Below are 15,124 nucleotides of genomic sequence, written 5' to 3'. Positions count from 1 at the left end.
AAGTTTTATACCGAAGGATTTTTAGCAAGGGAGTAACTTGAGTAAGTTTATGCTTGAAGATCATTCTGTAGCAATGAAGTGGACAGACTGACTGGAAGGAGCAAGGCAGAGCCAAGGGTACCCCTTGTTGGAAATGCTGTTGAGACAGCAGGAGGGCCTAAGCTGAGGGAAGGAGTGTGAGCAGGAAGAGAAAAGATGGATTCAAGAAGCTGGGAGATAGAACTGTCAGGACTTTGTGACTGATTGTGGGAGGTCAGGGATTACAGAATTAGCCCTAGTTAGGGGCTTAGGTGGCTGGTTAGATGACCTAATATAGACAGAAGTAAGTGTAATTCAAGGGAATACCATGGCCCCACCAGCCCATGACTACAATATAGAGTTATTCTTCTTGGTGTACCTAAATTATAATATCATAGAGACTACCCTGGAACTGCTTGCTGAAAATCTGCTCTTGCCTGTGTCCTGTCAGTTGTCTGTGAGCATCTTATAGTGAGCGTCGTACATTGTCTTTCAGCTGAGCCATAAAACATGTTCCCTGGGTCTCTCCCGCTAGCCTTCTCATTTTGTTGCTTCTCTGTAGCTGCTGTTGAAACCCTTTTGAGATTCCCACGCTGCAGGATCAGGTAGCTCTGAGGTCACTGCCTCCGATGGGTCACCATTTCAGCCTTGGAAACAGGATGTACCCTCTTGAGAGGGTCTAACTAGGTCTATATTGGCTTGCTGTCTCCACGTTGCTGCTTGATTAGATACTGTGTTGAAATTTGCTGCCTCCGTGTGACAGCAACAGTTACTCTGCCAGTGTAATGACTCTAGTCTTCTCCATGTCTAAGATTTGGGCTCTGTTGGTCTCAGGTCCAAGATCTTTCTCTCTTCCAGTTCCAGAACATTTCTCCTTCCCATTCCCTGTCCCAAGAGAAGCCACTTACGAGGACGACTGACAGCAGAAGCATCCATTCTCTGCAGGGACAACCTCTACCCCCATCAGCACGTGATCTTGTTCCATTGCTCGAAAGATGCCATGTCAAAATATTTCAAGATTAGCATATTTTCCCAAAGACTGCATCGCCCACTATTATTCATAGTTACCTGATAAGCTGGGTTTACATTGAAGGGTTTGTAGGAAGATCATGTGTCCATTTTACCCTTGCTGATGGTGAGAAGAGCTGACATTCAAGTGGCTTTGAGTCTGAAAAGGGGATGGGGTGGGGCAGGTACCAATCAGCTAAAGATCAGCACATGGGTGGTAGTACAAATGATGGATAGAGTGGTATGCTAGAGTTGGCTCAAGTAACTGGTGAGGGCTGACTGTCTAATCCCCACCCCATAATCAATGATTGGTAGCTTGATACTGGCCCTGGTGAGAGTATTCAGCACATACCATACATCAGGGTCCCCACCACTGCCACCAAGAGCTGTTTGCTAAACATTTATATCCACCATTATGGATGAGGATGAATTGTCCAAAGGGAACAGATATAAAGAGAGAGCAAAAAGTCTGAGAGGAAATGCTAAGAAACTAATATTTGGGGAGTACATAGAGATAAGCATTGTAAATAGAACAAAAAGAAGGGGGAATTAAAAAGTTGTGCTATAGACACTAAAAGAGGAGAATTTGCAAAAGAACCCTGGAATATGTATCTCAAGATGCCCATAAATGCTGGGGGCTGGTGGCTTCATGACTATAATCCTAGCTACTTGGGAAGCTGAGGTCAGAGGCATCACAGTTTGAGGCCAGCCCAGGCAAATAGTTCTTAGGACCCCATCTCCAAACTAACCAGAGGAAAATGGACTGGAGGTGTGGCTCAAGAAGTAGAGAACCTACTTTGCAAGTATGAAGTCCTGAGTTTAAATTCTAGACTCACATAAAAAGATACCCACAAATAAGGCCAAATGATGAAATCCAATCACTAAAAAGATAGTTACTCTTATTTTATTAAAGATAGTATTTTAAAAAGCAATTTAAGGAAATCTAAAGGACTGTTTGAAGCCAGTAAGTTTTAAGGTTACTGAAATAACCAGACTATGATTTTTTAACCTAGTTATGCTGATCATTTCAACAACTGAATGATATAGCCAGTCTATTATTGGACCACTGACCTATTCTAATTTGCTCTCCGATCACAAAGACTTAGTTATAAACACTGAATTATATTATTTTGGAACTAGAAAAGACCATATAGATCATCAGGTCTCTAATTAACCACTTAAGGAAATTAACGTTCGGAGAAGTGAAGTGACAAGGTAAACCATGATGAACACAGAGCCAGCTGTTGGCACAGGCCGGATTAAATCCAGGTCCCCTAATGCCTCTCTCCTGCTGTTCCTACCTCTTCTCAGAGCCTCTTCCTGTAAGTGAACAATTAACATGAGTTTAACTGATAGGAATCTTGAAGCAAAGTGTGGATCTTTGGAAACTTTTTATTAAAATCCAAACCAAACAGGGTTACTGGTTGGGGACATTATCTCCAGTAACATTTAACCTGCACCAGGCTCTGACTGCTATAGCTAAGGGAGACTATAGAATATTTGGAGCCATTTTGTTTTCAAGATGTTTCCAGTAGTTTGTTGAGCAGAAGTTCTTTGGTCTAGAAAGCTTGGTGCCAGCTTCTTTTGCTTGTCCTGAGTAACAGAAAAACACACGACTGTTTGTTGCATCAAAATACTAGATTTTTAATTGGATTTTAAATCACAGATATTTTGCAGTTTTAAAATACACACACACACACACACACACACACACACACACACACACAATATCCATTAGAAATAAGTACACAGAATAACTTGGGTGGTATGAGGAATTCAAATCTATCTTCTAGAAACTGTCCTCTTAAGCTTTTCAGAGGACCTAGGGTTCACAGTATCAACTTACAGAATAGCCACATTTCCTGACTGCTGTTCAGTCTCCCTGTGGCTTTGGGAATGTGTGGGAGCAAATTCAATTCCCTTCCCTCATCAGATGGAGGCAGAGGGAGGACAGTCATTTGTTGAGTTTTCTTACTTTTTGACTTGCATGGGGATGTAGATGCCCCCTGCAAAGACAGAGTTCCAAATGGGGACCACTATGATTCCCTTATTACTGTAGTCTATCTACTAAGCAGACACCTAGACCATTTACTGCCCTCTAGAAGCTAATGTGTCACTGAAATAACCGGAACATTTAGTCCTCATTGTTATTCACTTGTATGTATGACTATAGTCACTCTGTGCTCTCCCCTGGGCCCTAATTTATTAATTTCTTAAAATGACATTGAACAGGTGGTAACACATGGCCCAGCCACCCTTGCTTCTTTCAGGTACTGGCTGTTTAATGTCCTTGGTCCAGAATCTTCTCTCTTCCCTTGATAATTGTGTCTCTCATTACTGTCATTTGCATTCTGCATATTCTCTGGGAGCAGATTTTTCTCTTTTCAAATGAAGTAAGTCATCTAAGGAAATTATTCACATTTCCATTTTTCAAAATATACTCTCTTTCTCCTGTGGGTGTTATTCTTGAATAAATTGGTTCAGCAGTAAATGTGAGTAATGCTTGATATCGTCAGCTTGCTTGGTTTTGTGTCTTAGTTTTTTCCCAGTAGATTAAACATTTTTTTCAGTTGCCTCTCCTTATTTGTACCTTTTAATCTTACTCTTTAAAAATACGTATTTTAAAAACAATTTATAGTAAAATTAAAGGAAATTCTATGTTATGTTCTATGTGATACAATCATGATATTAGATGTTTAGCCTATTAGTTTCAGTAGCTGCTACTAATCTTTTTTACATATTAAAATTCTGCTGATTCATCAGTTTCTTCTCTCTCTCTCTCTCTCTCTCTCTCTCTCTTTCTCTCTCTCTCTCTCTCCCCCCATTTCTCTCTCTTTCACACACACACACACACACACACACACACACATTTATTTATTTCAGATATTACCTTTTATGAATGCCTCCCCCTGTAATTGGTTAATATATGAGAAAAATTCTAAGTAACATTTCAATGCCTGGTTTCTGAGGTCACCTAAGTATTACAATACCTTACTATAGAGTATTTTTCAGAGAGCATTAATTGGCCATAGACATGTTGAGAAGTAAAGACTTGGGAGACTTTTTTGCCAGTGATTGCTCTTTGACCTTGACCACTTAAGTCAGTGGTACTCCATGATGTCAGGGTGATATTTTCAAATGTCTACGGCACATTGAGAGAAATAAGAAATAAGGTCAGTATAAGGAGTTTTCATAAAGCAAAGTTTGTTCAGTTTAAGAAAAAATGGAGTTTATGTCTTTTCAACTTTTTGGAAGTTAAATGTTGTTTAGGACACTATAGTGATGTGACAATAGGTGATAAATATTCCTTGTATCTTCACTTGGCAAAATAAAAAAATAAAATGAATCCTCTATGTCAGTCTCCCTAAGTTTCTCTGAACATTTAGGGATTTTTGGAATCTCAAAGCCTAGAAACTAAACAATGTACTTCCTTGTGCTCATCTATTTGTTTACAATACTCTCCCTCCATCTCCTTCCCTCCCCAGCATCCCAGGGAATTTACTATTTTCCAAATCAATTTAAAATTTAAGGTCATGCCTGAACTTGTGTCTTCTCCCTTCCCAGTTATCATACAAGGCTTTGTGATAATTACCCTCGGGTTTTATAGGAAAACAGACCCCTAGAGACACATTCATGTATGCACATAAGCATTCAATAAAAATGTGTTGAGTACCTAGGTGTTGGAGAAATACTGAACCTCATTTTCTATTGGGGTGGGAGGCAGAGCTGTTGGGAGGGATAAGGATAGGTGAAGATTATTAATAAGCAATAATTACTTAAGTAATAGAATTCCATAGAATGATCTACATGAGGTTATGGGGCAGGTCCAGCTTATCTTCAGGGTGACCAAAAAAAGACTTGTGATGGGGCTGAGAAAGGGAAGGGCCACTTCAGATGGGGGTCAGGGACAGCTCCAGGAAGGAAGTGATGTTAGAACTAAGGTCTGGGTGATCAAGAGGAGCTGTCTCTGAAGGGATTGAAGGAAGAGTGTTCCAGGCTCAGAGAACAGCATGTGAAAAGACCCAAATGTAGACTTTGGCTTTTGGGGCACCAGGGATGTAGAATGAAGGGACAGAATAAAAAGTTCTGCTTCAAACATACAAGATTTAAGCTGATCATTGACATCCAGCTGGATATATAGTTGGACGTATTAGTTATGAGGATGTAGATAAAATTTTGGTAGTATCAGCCTATAAATGGCATTTAAACAAGGCAGTAGGTAAAGAGATAGGGCCAAGAAACAAGTGAGTCCAACTTTTATACACTGAGGAATCAAGGAAGAGCAAGCAGCAAAGAAGACTGAGAAGGAGCAGCTGGAGAGAGGAGGAAATCCAGGAAAATTTAAAGATGAATATATTTCAAAAACGAGAAACCAACTGTGCCAAAATGCAGTGTTCGTAGAGTTTCTTAATATAAAACCCCTCTTCACTTATGTTATTATTTTAATAACAGTTGCAACAAACGTAAAGATGACTCCTTTCAGTTGATTCAGACACTGATTAATTTAAATTCATCCTAGCTCCATACCCACCTTCATTACTTCATTAGATCCCTGCTTGATGGTTCTGCCTTTTTCTACAACACCTTGGGCCCCAGGACTGTGATCAACATGCTAGTTTCAGTTACCTTCCCCATCTAGAACACAGCAGTGAGTTCAGTTGCTGACACGGGAAGCACTTAACCACTCTCCCACTCTGAAGGCTTGCTTTCTTTCCTCTCCTACAAAGAAAGAATAGAACGTTTTTAGAAACTCTGGGTCTGCTCAAATTCCAAGACAGATCCAACCCTGTCTCCCTCTACCTAATTAATGTAGATTAAATTTATTCATAGAAGAGTTTTGATTTCTCTTTGATGAGGTTAGTGAATGATCAGATCCCCACCCAATCTTTTTTTTAAGACCATTGCTGTTTTTGAAGCATGCTCTCTTTTCCTCAAAGAGTATCAAAAATGCATTTAGAGAAGAAAGACATTTGGGGAGCAGCTTCATATGATGCTTCTCACATTCCTCTTCGATTGGGTGATGGTTGTGAAGATAGCCTGGAAACTGCTGAAGCCTGCCAGAAGAGTTTTGCCCTCTGTTTCTTTGTATTACGTTCTTTATCGTTATTATGCCATTTTGTATAGGAGGCATGAGATAGAATAAAGACACTGGACTTGAATTTGAGACAACTTAATTCTGCTTTGAGCTTTGGGCAAGACAAAATCTCTTTGAGCTTCAAAGTTTCTCCAGTATTAGCACATGATATGCTAAAAGTATAATTTCCGAAGGGTAAAATCATATCTCAGGCAAATACAATATAAAAATGTGGAGGATTTTATTTATGAAGGGGGACATCAAGATTTTAAAACTAGTTCAAAGAGCATTTGAGATATGTAGAAAATTTAATACAGAAATGTTATAAGATGGAAGAATTAGATACAAAACTGAGTACTGTCCAACAGGACAGTCATTTTTCTCTCTTTTTGTCCCTTTCCTCTTCTGTTCCCTCCCCTCCATTCCCTTCTTCTCCTGTCCATCTGTCCCTTCCTCTAGCCCCACAGTCTGTCACCTTCCCTCTTCCCCTTTCTCCTTTCATCCTCTCTTGTTCCTCTCTCACCCTCCTTTTGTCCCTACCTCTCCCTTTCCTGTGGCCTTCCTTCCTCTTCCTTGCTTTCCTTTTGTCCTTTTCCATCTCTTGTCCTTTTCCCTCTCACCAGAACCCTGAGACCAGAATCTTTTAAACAGTGAAATCTGTTCCCCCCTTACTGATTTAGAAAAGCTATGGAATTTGATCTAGAAGGAATTACTGGGGTGACTTCTTTTTATATCAATCCTCGATTTATCATGAGGAGCCTAAGAACAAGAGAGGTTAAATCCAAACCCAGATATCCTGACTCTTGGTCAGTGCTCCTCCCGACAGCTCTCTGAGTTTCTCTGTGTTTGTGCTAATAACATCCTCCTCTTCACTTGGCATTGTACTGACGGACCTAATAATATGCTGAGACAAATCGTTGCTGTCGTTTGCTCGTGAAGAGTGAAATACAGGCTTATAACTACTGGAATTCCCGAAGAGAACTTGCCATGGGCATGATATAAAAAGGTCAGCCTTTGCCTTAAAATGGCAGTGTCCTCCTTAGTTGGTCAGGAAAACACAGCAAGTACAAATTGCAAGGAAAAGCATCTGTGGTCATTTCCACAGAGAACCACTGCTTTTATACTTAAACATTCCTAGGAAAGGAACAAAACAGCCAGAGATAAGCTTGGTGAGGAAGAGAGATAATGAACCCGGTGAAGGCGGCCAGAGGCCTGCACGCTAACAATGCCTTCCCCAAGTTCCTTAGTGGAAAAAATGAAATGTAACACCAGATTTCCTTTGCAAGTGCTAGCCAAGGAAGGTGTGCTTCCTGTTCCTCCCCGCGCTGTCCCACCCTGGTCTCCACTGGTCAGGCCATCTTGGCCCTAGCTGTCAAGGAGGGAAGGTGTCTTGGGGAGGAAGGGCTCAAATTAGGTTGAATAGGCCTTCAGAGCCCCACTGAGCAAGCACACATTCTGTAAGGCAGATCCTCTAGTTTCCCAAGGATCTGTGTTTAATTTCTTTTTGTTATGTCTGAACCTCTATAAGGATGGTGTTAATTTGTGTTCAGTCACTGCACTCTGGGGAGGGCCAGTGTCCTGGCTACTTACCTAGGCCTGGGCAGGGGAGGGGAGACCACAGGAGGAGATGGGAAGATGAAAAATAGGAATTTCGGTAGAAATGGATGGTAGATTCTGGGAGCAATGGAGAGTGACTGTTATGGGTTTTTTTCTGATGTGATAAAAACATTCTACAATTAGGTATTGGTGATAGTTGTACAACTTTATGAAGATATTAAAACCACTAACTTATATACTTTAAATGAGTGAATTTTATGATATGTGAATTATATTTCAATAAAAGGAATCTGAGGATGAAAAAGGGGGAACAGTGAATTTTGGAACCATGCTCACTTCTGTGAGGACCAGCTCCTTTCCCCAAGGTATTCTCCTGCATATCATCAGCTTAAAGTGTCTTATACATTTTCATTCTTGCAGTAGAATAATGGTCTACTGTGCACCACAAATCATAAAGAGGTATCTTCAGTGTTGACCACTTACAAATGTCACATTTTTTTGTTATTATTCATGGTAAGCAATAATAGTAAAGCTCTCTTTCCATTCTGCCACAAATCTTGGGTTTTCTATAAACCCCTTCCTGGAATCTGCATTCCTGCAGCACTGCACTCCTTATTGCTCCCTGCCTTAACTCTCTGTGCCTTCAGCTTTAGTTTCTCCTTATGGCTGTAGTAAGCCTATCTCAGCCCTGCCTGTCCTCCCTCACCTGTCCTGCTTACCCCCTCATAAAAATCTAGCTCTTCTGACTTCTTTTATTTTGGCTGCTGGACTTACTGCACCATTTCAAAATGTGTTTATTTATCCGCCTGACACCTTTGCCAGACTGAGAGCCCCCTGAGGTCAGATAGAATGTCTTAATAATTTCTGATTCCCTGTTGCCTCTGCGTGGCAGGTAGGAGGTATGAAATGTATGTTAATTGGATTTCATTGAACTGCTGAGGCTCTAAAGAACAGTGCAGAGTGTGTCTCTGCTTCTGGTGAATTACTCCCCTTGGCGCTGATTGCACGAACTGGAATGGCTGGACCAAAGGGCAGAAATGTTTCTCCGCGGTTGCCACATTGCTTCCTCAAAGGTGGTTCTAATCTGTAGCGCCAGTTGAAATGAATGAATACACCAATACCACTGTCGCCTTGCCAGCCCGTCATTTTAAAAACTGCTAATTTAGTAGGTGTCAAATGATATTTCAAGGTTGCTTCAGTTTGCATTGCTTTGATTACTAAGGACTCAATGTTTTCTTGGGTGTGCGTTTCCTGTTTCTGTTTCTCCTTGGAGAAATTTCTCATTCATGTTCTGACCATTTACCTGTCAGAGTAATGTGATATAACTAATACATTTTTTACACTTCTTTTATATTTTATTTATGATCCTATAGTATCATATTTGATATATTTTTTCATCTTTATTATGCATTTTTCTTATAAATTTGCTTTTTTGTATTGTATAGAAGTTTAATATAGGTAATACGTATATTACCTGTATCTTTCTTTATAATTCCTCATAAGGTTTGAGCAAAAGAAAGTTTGGATATACTAAATTTTTTATTCAGTGTTCTATTCTTTTCTCATCATAATAAAAATTAATTCATTAATGCATCTATAGTATATGGTGTAATTGGTTATTTTAAAAATTGCTATTACTAATTCTAATACCTCTTATCAACTATTCCTCATGTCAGTTATTATTATTGTACCTCAAATAACAAAAATCTAAGTAACAGTAACTTAAATAAATAGGGTTTTATTCTTCTCACTTTATAAGAAGTCCAGAGGTGAGTAACTGCTAGATCATTTTAGTCTCTATGATGTTAGTGCTGGAATCTCAAATTCTCTTGGCTTTTTCCCTATGCTTAACTCATGGTTCCAAGATGACTGCTGAACCTCTGGGTTCAAAGTAGAAAAAAAAAGGGCAATGAAAGCCTCATCAAGCCATTTTACCAGGAAAATAAAAATTTTCTAGAAACCTACCAGCAGACTTTCTCTTAGGTCTTTTTAGTCAGAACTGTGTTGTGTGGTCACACTTAGTTACAACAGTGGCTGGGAAGGCATTTAATTCTTCCTGCTTCTATAGTAGAAGGCAGAAGGGAGAAGGTTAGGAAGGGCTATTGATCAAAGCTGCAAACTAGGAATTTCTGTATATGTCTCCCTTCCTGCTTATATTTCAAAAGGTATCTTATGATAGATGTATATATATTAAATATATTTGTTTATATAGCTATAGGTCATTTCACAAAAATGCTTTGCAAATTATTAGATCTTTTTAAATCCCTTCATCTAGTTGCATTAATCCTTAATCTAGTTAGTGCATTGTTTTTATTCTTAATTCTGTTATATGTATTAGTGACTGAGATTGATAGAAACTTTTCATGCTTTTCTGTACTCTCTCTTCTAGTCTTGCTACATGTATTACTATGCTTTATGTTTAGAACATGTTTGTGGAATTAAAAATACTAGGTTTTAATCATTCTGAGTGAGGTTAGCCTGGCCCAAAAGACCAAAAATCTTATGTTCTGCCTCATATGCGGACATTAGATCAAGGGCAAACACAACAAGGGAATTGGACTTTGATCACATGATAAAGTGAGAGCACACTTGGGAGGTATGAGGATAGGTAAGACACCCAAAAAACTAGATAGCATTTGTTGCCCTCAACACAGAGAAACTAAAGCAGATACTTTAAAGCAACTGAGGCCAATAGGAGAAGGGGACCAGGAGCTAGAGAAAAGGTTAGTTCGAGAAGATAACACACATGCACAGGAAATCAATGGGAGTCAACTCCCTGTGTAGCTATTCTTATCTCAACTAGCAAAAATCCTTGGTCCTGCCTATTATTGCTTATACTCTCTCTTCAACAAAATTAGAGATAAGAGCAGAATAGTTTCTGCCTGGTAGTGAGGGGTAAGGGGGGGGAAGGGGGGGAGGGCCAGGGGGAGGGAGGGAGGGGGTGGGGGGAAGGGGGGAGAAATGACCCAAACAATGTATGCACATATGAATAAAATTAAAATTTAAAAAAAACCTGGGTTTTAGATCAGAATAGTATTAAATCTGTAAACTTAACAAAATTCAATTCTATTAGACATTTTAATGTTACTAAGTTTCTTCATTTTGGAATTGACTCTTTCTCCATTTATTTGAATAACCTTTTAAGCATTCTAACAAAGTTTTGAAGTTTTCTTCTTTGTACTCAGGAGGCTAAGACAGGAGAATCTTGAGTTCGAGGCCAGCTGGACTCCATAGGAGACCCTGTATCAAAAAAAAAAAAGTCACATTATAAAGTTCCTAGTCATTCTAACTTTGGAAATTTGTATTAGTGAGGGGGTATGAGGGTGTATAAGTCAGATCTCTTTTTTCATTATGTGATCCAATAGGTAATTAAGGGTATGTAGAAGTTGTCTTGTATTTTATGGTTATCTAAAAAATCAAACTGTTTTCTTTAAATGAACGTCTGTAAGTTGTAGATCTGGTAGTTGCCTACCCCCTTCTCAGGGTTATTGGCTACTCATTGATCAAATCTCACATTCTGTATCTGTTGGGTTGGATTGCAAGTAACAGACAACTGAAGCCACACTGTCTCAGGTAAGAAAAGTTCACAGCACTGAAATTGATTCAGCAGCTCCACCAAGTTCTAGGATTCTACTGTATCTCCTTTGAGTTCTTCACCGTGGGCAACATAACCTCCCTGCTGAGGTCAGTGGTTCTCATGTTGATCAATTTGCCAATCAAGTTTCTTTCTTAGACCCCAGACTCTGCCACACACCCACCCTCATTTCCACAAGCATCTTTTTCAGTCCCCCAGACTCTGCTTAGGTCCTTGCTCACCCCTGATCTAGTAACTGGCTGAGGAGATGAAATTGTACTATGTAGCTGAGACTTAAGCTAGGTAGAATAGTTTTTCCCCATAGCACCAACTTTATATAGAAGGTACAAGTGAATATCCTGCCCACCCCTCTCCACCACCAAATTAGGATAGTTTACCAACAGTTGAACAATGTGTGTTGAGGAGGTGACCATGACACCCACCATACTTTAGATGGCACTTTTCTGCTCTATTGCCCTAAGTCCAGGTTCAAAGTCCTTCTGCTGTGCTCCTTTAACACAGGGGATCAAAGCACAATAGAACTGCCTGTTTACTTGTAGAACCAGAAGAAAAATAATTTAGTTATAATCCCCTAGTCATCTTCTAAGGAAGGGCATCTTGCTAATGGAAGGACCTTTTCAAATACTGGACATATAAGGCATAAAGAAGGAAGAACTATCAAGTGACCTACAAGACTGTCCCTAGAAAGAGAGACTGAAGGCAGAGTAGGGTGGGATGAGAAGGTTACAGTGTGAGGTGATGGGGAGGTCAAACATGTCTTTCTTTTCTTTCTTTCTTTCTTTCTTTCTTTCTTTCTTTCTTTCTTTCTTTCTTTCTTTCTTTCTTCTTCTTCTTCTTCTTCTTCTTCTTCTTCTTCTTCTTCTTCTTCTTCTTCTTCTTCTTCTTCCTTCTTCTTCTTCTTCTTCTTCTTCTTCTTCCTTCTTCTTCTTCTTCTTCTTCTTCTTCTTCTTCTTCTTCTTCTTCTTCTTCTTCTTCTTCTTCTTCTTCTTCTTCTTCTTCTTCTTCTTTTCTCTCTCTCTCTCTGCCTCCCTCATCTACTTATTTATTAAGTGGTGCTGGGGACTGAACCGGGGCCTCCTACATGCTAGGCAAGCACTCTACTGCTGAGCCACAACCCTTGTGATGAGTTTAAGACATGCATTCTAAGGTGGAAAGGCAAGAGTGGGGGCTGAATATCAAGCCATTTGTGTTTCAACTGTCTGTACCCCTCTCTAGATTGTAAATCCCATGAGGATAAGGACCAGGCCTGACTTGTGCTCTCCTTTGCCTAATTCAGTGCCTGGTACACAGGTAATTGGTAAGTCTGAAGAAGAATGAATAAACAAGCTTGGTAAAATCAGAGAAACCTTTGTCACATCCCAAGTCTGCTACTTTCTTATCTGCTGAATGGGGGAAATGATCATCACCTTGGAAACATATAGCAAGATTTAACTCTCATTTAATAAATAGTAACAGAGCTATGATTATTAGCTCTATCAGCTAATTTATAAATATCAATACTAATAACCACTAACATTTAGTGGACATTTTCTTTGAGCAAGACTCTCTGCTAAGCACTTTGTATGTACAACTCCCTTTAATTTTAATTTTCCCAACTACCATGTAATTACCCAGATGCCAGCTATTCCTCCAGGACATTTCATATACCCAGTATCTAACATAGGTCTCATCGCTTACAGGCACCAAAATCTAGACAGGAAAAGACAGAACACTTCCTGGGCTGTTTATTCAACTTCATTCTCTAGAAATATGCAGCTCAGTTGCTCTAACAAGACTGGATAGAATATAAATGACTGGCAAATTAAGAGCTACCCAGAGTGAAATGTGATGGATTCACTATTGTTGTAGCAACAGAGACCACCTGACCACAGAGGCAGGCAGAAGCTAAGCCTGTGGCCAGCAGTGATAGGAAAAGTTCAGGGTGGATTTGTGAGCACCAGGTATCAGCGGACTTTATTTTCTGGCAGGGTCTATTCTTGGAACAGCTGAAAATACACAGAGCTAAATTCAGACTCCTGGATGAGACTTAAAGATTGACTAGTGAAAACGAGAAGGGGAAAGGGACTTTGTTCCTGTTCATATAGGCCCTCTGGGCATATTTAACATTTTGGGGTTACTTTTCTTATAACTAAACTAGGAATCATAATATGTGATTCTTCATTTCTCATAGGAGCATTTGGAAGTTTAATGAAGTGATGTTCAGAATTTCTCTATGGAAAAATGCAACAGAGATACAAAATATTTTAGTAACCAAATACATAAGAGCTCCATGCTGACTTTGAAAAGCTGAGGGAAAAATAACACTGACTCATCTAAGTCTAATTTCTCCATGAGCCAAAGATCTGTATTGTGCACTTAAATCTCCATAACAATACCTTTGTAAATTCTTCATGTGTATATAACGTAAATAAATGTACACTTTTAATCATGGATGCTCTTAGATGCAGAATCATATGCTTTCTGCTGCTCTTAACTCCTTTCTGTCCTTCCAAAAATACCAAGTGATGATAATACTATAGTATTGTCAAATGAAGTTGTTATTTACTTTGAAAATCAAAGGGATTGCTCAAAGCTTAAAGCAACTGGTAAAGAAATAAGGCAATAAGAAAAGCTGACTTTAAGGATTTCAAATTCTCTAGACTAGAATAACTCCATTGTGGAGAAGTGTTTTAATCATGATCAGCAGAAGATTTTAATAGAAAGTGACAGAGATTGTTATTAGTTTGGGTGGTTAAAAAGAACAAGCTTCAGTTCTAGGAAAGATCCCCTGACGTGAATGTACAATTTGCTAATCATAAGTTTTACTGCAACTACGTTGCAAGTATTCAACACTGGGTGACCTGACCCATGCTCTGGTCTGAGCCACTAATTTGGTAGTTTACCTTGAGATGTCACCTAATATTGCTGGATCTCAGACTTCTTACCTGCAGCTGAAGAAAATGGAGTAATTTCTGTAGTCCTTTCTGCTTTAACATGTTGTGATTACTTTCAATTATTTCCAGAAAACAGTGCTTATCTCTGGAATACTGCTAAGTAACAGCCTGAAATGGGAGCTAAACATGAAGTGAGACTCACTAGAGTTATTATAAAAGTTAACACCAACATTATTAAGTGATTGTACTGCGCTAGACCCTGTGCCTCACATTTTAAATTTATCATCCATTTAACCCTCAAAACCATCTCAGGAATACCAAAGTACAATAGGTAGCATACATCTCAAACTAAGAATGACAGCAGACTCTGAAACATCCAGGTACAACTGGATACTAACTGATCCTAATTCATAGATATAAATTCTGTCCATCTCACCATGGAATATTCTATGGACATCTCAGATAACTGCTGGGATTGCTTTAAATGGCTTTTTGTCTACCTAAGGCATTTGGGAGTTTGCCAAGCTCCAGAGCATAATTACTGATTAACTCTTAGTTTTCATCTTACTAGATTTTGGGCAGCTTTTAACATGGCTAATTGAAAGAATTTTCTCGCAGGGAATCTTGGACCGCAAACTCACCTGATTTTCTTTCATCTCTCTAACCACTGCTTCTTAGTGACCTCTGCTGGACCCTCCTCATCTTCCCAACTTCCACTTGCTGAAGAATCTGTGTTCCTCCTATGTGCCCACTCCTTGTGATCTGGTCCGGGCTCGTGGTTTTATATGCTGATGGTTCTAAAATTAAACCTCCAATCCAGATCTCTACTCTGAACTGCAAACAAACACATTCAACTGCCAATTCCACATCTTTATTTGGATACCTAACCCCAAACTTAGGAGAAATTAACTTTTTGATTTTCTCCTCCAAAGTCACTTTTTTAAAGTTTAGTCAAAGGCAGTCTAGTTGACCATCTAGCTGCTCAGGCTAAACCCGAGG

The 15,124-nt window shown here is 39.3% G+C and overlaps 1 long non-coding RNA gene across 5 annotated transcripts; it reads right to left on the bottom strand.

Annotated features, from left to right (window-relative positions):
* Positions 1-2,400: 2,400 nt before the first annotated feature.
* On the bottom strand, positions 2,401-14,904 carry LOC141415034 (uncharacterized). 5 transcript variants are annotated; one of them, XR_012440056.1, is made up of 5 exons: positions 14,767-14,904; positions 10,795-10,897; positions 9,623-9,719; positions 5,558-5,745; positions 2,401-2,619 (listed from the first exon to the last, which is right to left on the bottom strand). It is a non-coding gene; the product is annotated as an uncharacterized lncRNA (long non-coding RNA). The 5 variants fall into 5 exon arrangements; XR_012440057.1 differs by lacking the exon at positions 9,623-9,719; XR_012440059.1 differs by lacking the exon at positions 9,623-9,719 and having other exon boundaries at positions 5,653-5,745.
* Between the last annotated feature and the right edge of the window lie 220 nt (positions 14,905-15,124).

The sequence above is a fragment of the Castor canadensis genome, chromosome 12 (genome assembly GCF_047511655.1).
Source record: "Castor canadensis chromosome 12, mCasCan1.hap1v2, whole genome shotgun sequence".
NCBI classification, from domain to species: Eukaryota; Metazoa; Chordata; class Mammalia; order Rodentia; family Castoridae; genus Castor; species Castor canadensis.
This window is presented reverse-complemented; position numbering and strand designations above follow the sequence as displayed.